Below are 3,342 nucleotides of genomic sequence, written 5' to 3'. Positions count from 1 at the left end.
GAAGCTGGCACAGGTAATGGGAGGTACCCATATTTTGGAGATGCGCCCGGTCTGCCTGCGTAGCAGAGGAACAGCTACTGAAGGAGGCCCATGGTGAATGGGAAACGTCAGCTTTGTGCTTAGTTGAAGAGGGGGTGTTTGTGATTGCCCCTAGGGATGTTTGGAGGCCTGTGGGCTTCTCTCTCGTGTTTGACCGTCCCACAAAAAGGCTTTATGTCTGAGCTGGCCTGTGGGACAGCGGTGGACATCAAGTCAGAGGCTTGCAGCTGAACTCTGCCCTTGCTGCTGAAATTTCTCCTTAAATGTGAATTCTCCCTTGCCTTTGCACTTCCATCCACTTGCTTTTCATCAGTATGTTCATTTATCTAATAATAAAAACCGTAGTGTTACATGGCTACAGGCAGAGAAACAAGTAAACAAAGCAATTTGATGTGGAGACCTCTGAGCCCTATCAAGAGATGTGTCTAAACCAGAGCCGTGCTAGAACAGATCTTCACTCTCTCAGACCGCTGATGAACTTAAAACTCAAATGGTCCTACTGGCCCTTCTGAAGCACTTCTGCTTTCCACACAATAGGTTGTTTGTTCTTCCCCAGTGTCATGTGTGTGTTTCATATCATTTTTTCTCCCAGTAGTGCCATAAGTGAATGAAACGCATCGCTGCCTGTTTAGTCTGACTTCTCCAGCAAACGCCCACACCGTCCACTGCCCTGACCCATGATCTGTTCCTGAAAAGTGATTTCTTCCACTTGCACAAACAACAGCTCAATTGTCATCTCATTCCCTCCTCCCCTACCTTTTTTTTTTGGTTATCGAATGGTCTGTATGGAGCGCAAAGTCAGCGCACGGTGTTTCGCGTGGCACATCCGACCCTCTGCAAGCGTGACAAGGAGCGGCGGCTGGCAACCACCTTCAACTTTGCACATTGAGTCGTCAAATCAGATAAGCAGAGTCCCCTCTACGTGCAGAAACAGACGCATTGGCATCGCCCTTGAACCCCAGGAGCCTGCCCGCCTTCCCAACACAGCGCTGGCAGGGCAGACTTTCACCCGCGGGTATACGATGCGACTCCTCCTCGCCAGCCCGCAATAGGGAAGCACTCCTGTACTTCAGCATGTCTTTGGCTGAAAGACCTGCTCGCTGGTGACGTGGTGGTGCAAGATTTTGGTTGGGAGCTGAAAGGGCAAGGCTAGGGGAGCCAAATTTTGGTGGTCATGGAGTATTTGTCCTTTCCAAAGAGGAGTCAGCCCTGTGGTCTCACACTGTGGAAATGTGTCCCTTACCAACCCTCCTATCCTTGTGAATTAGGCAAAGTTATCCCCTTTTAATAGACCAAGAGCCAAAGGCAATCACCTGAAGCTGAAGCGACTCAGTAGTTGTGCAAGAAATGGCAGAATCCTAAATTGGTTGAGGTTGGAAGGGACCTCTGGGGTCATCTGGTTCAAACCCCTGCTCAAGCAGGGCCACCTGCCAGTTGACAGGACCATGTCCAGATGGCTTTTGAATATCTCCGAAGATGGAGACTCCACAGCCTCTCTGGGCAACCTGTGCCAGGTTTCGTGATGTTCAGAATAGTACCTCACCATTTCAGGTCCCTACTGCCATTAGGCAGAATGGTCTCCCTCACTGAGGCTTTGACCCAGTCCACAACTGGCCACATTTTTTTTACCCATGGATACTTTCTCCAAAAGGCCTCGAGTAGCAGCGTGGTCACTCCCCTTCCTGTTGGAGCATGCTAACGAAGGCATTTACTGCCTCACATATTTGTCTTTGCAAAAATATATAGCCCATAATAACTAGGGCTGCCACTTATGGAAGAATGAATAACCAGATTTAGCCAGTAAGCTCAAACATGTCAATATATTTTATCCTTCATGTTTTTGTTTATATCTTTGCACAACCTTGCTCGCAGGTGTACTGTGCCCTTTCCTGGTTATCTTTCTCGTTCGCTGGGGATATTGATCCATAAAATCTCCTTGTAAAATATTTCAAATACATTCTTTTTTTTTGCTAGGCTGACTTCTCGACGCCTGTATTTTTGGACCTGTATAGAATATTAACAGACAGAAACTAACAATAAAGTCCAGAAATGACGACAAAAGCAAACAGTGAAACCAAGACACTTGCAAAGCTCTATAAATCTCTGCTGAGCTCAGGTTGCTCTTTAATCTTTATATACAGGTACGTCTCAAGGTTATCTGCTCCTGAGGGGTTCACTGGAGGCTTATGCGATTTGTCATCTGCTCTGCTCCTTATCAGTCAAAGGTATTTCCCCTTGTAACATTTATTACGGGCTCTCCTCTGTGTTTCTCCCTAATGCGATGCTGTGAAGAGGCGCTGGTATGCAGTCTGTAAGGAGTTATTAAATTTCCCCTCTCCTGCGATCAACAGCATCGTAAATGGCACACGTGTGGCGTAGCGTAAGCAGCACCGCTGATGGCTGAACGCTGTCGCCGGGTACTGAATGAAAATGAGGAAGCCTGCAGCTCTGGAAAGGAGTTTTCTGTCTCCATCCAGCAGTCTCTGGCTGGAAAAGAAGTTTAGTTGAATACGTTCATCAAATACCTCATGTATGTACAAAAGGAACTACTGCAAATAGCACTAAAAAAAATAACCATTGTAGCACCTGAGCTAACACACCGGGTCTGATTTTTTAGGTGGAAAAACCTCAACCGTTTCCACCAGGATGTTCACAGCCACCCTGCCATGCCCTTTCATTTCAGCAGAGACGAATCCAGCCCCGGCTGATGCAACCACACATTGCAATGTCCGAGGAATTGGCAGACCTGGGAGAGGAGCGCACTGAAATTGCTTCATCACCAGGGTGGCACAGAGCCTATCTGTGTGTGGGATTTCCTGCGAAAGGGCTTCCTCTCCTGCCTCCAAAGTCTGGTGTCGGAGCTGCCGAAGGAGAGCGCTGGCTGCTGCGGGAAGCGGGATGTGCCCCAGCTATTGCTTTATGGAGCAGATAAAGCCACTTTAATTCCTCATTTGTTCTTAGATACTGGCTATGTCTACATTGACGTCAGAGATCTGACTGGTAGCACGTAGGGGCACGCAAGTACATATACATATCTGCTTAGTGCATACATACATACATACATACATATATATATATACACACACACACACACACACGTGAATGCACTGTATGCATAAATGGATGTATGTTCTGACTAGGTCCTTCTAAAAGCAGTTGGGGTACCTCTACAAATTCGTGCCTGTGGACCACCAGGAGTGTTACCGTGAATATTTTAGGAGCCAGGTGTCTACGTAGCTCTGCAAAAGCTACAAAGCAGTTCTGAAGCCCATTATTTTAAGATGTGAAAAACAAAGGGCCAAG

Source organism: Mesitornis unicolor, unplaced genomic scaffold, assembly GCF_000695765.1.
Source record: "Mesitornis unicolor isolate BGI_N332 unplaced genomic scaffold, ASM69576v1 scaffold13832, whole genome shotgun sequence".
NCBI classification, from domain to species: Eukaryota; Metazoa; Chordata; class Aves; order Mesitornithiformes; family Mesitornithidae; genus Mesitornis; species Mesitornis unicolor.
The sequence above is the reverse complement of the archived record's forward strand: the minus strand, read 5'-3'. Positions refer to the sequence as shown.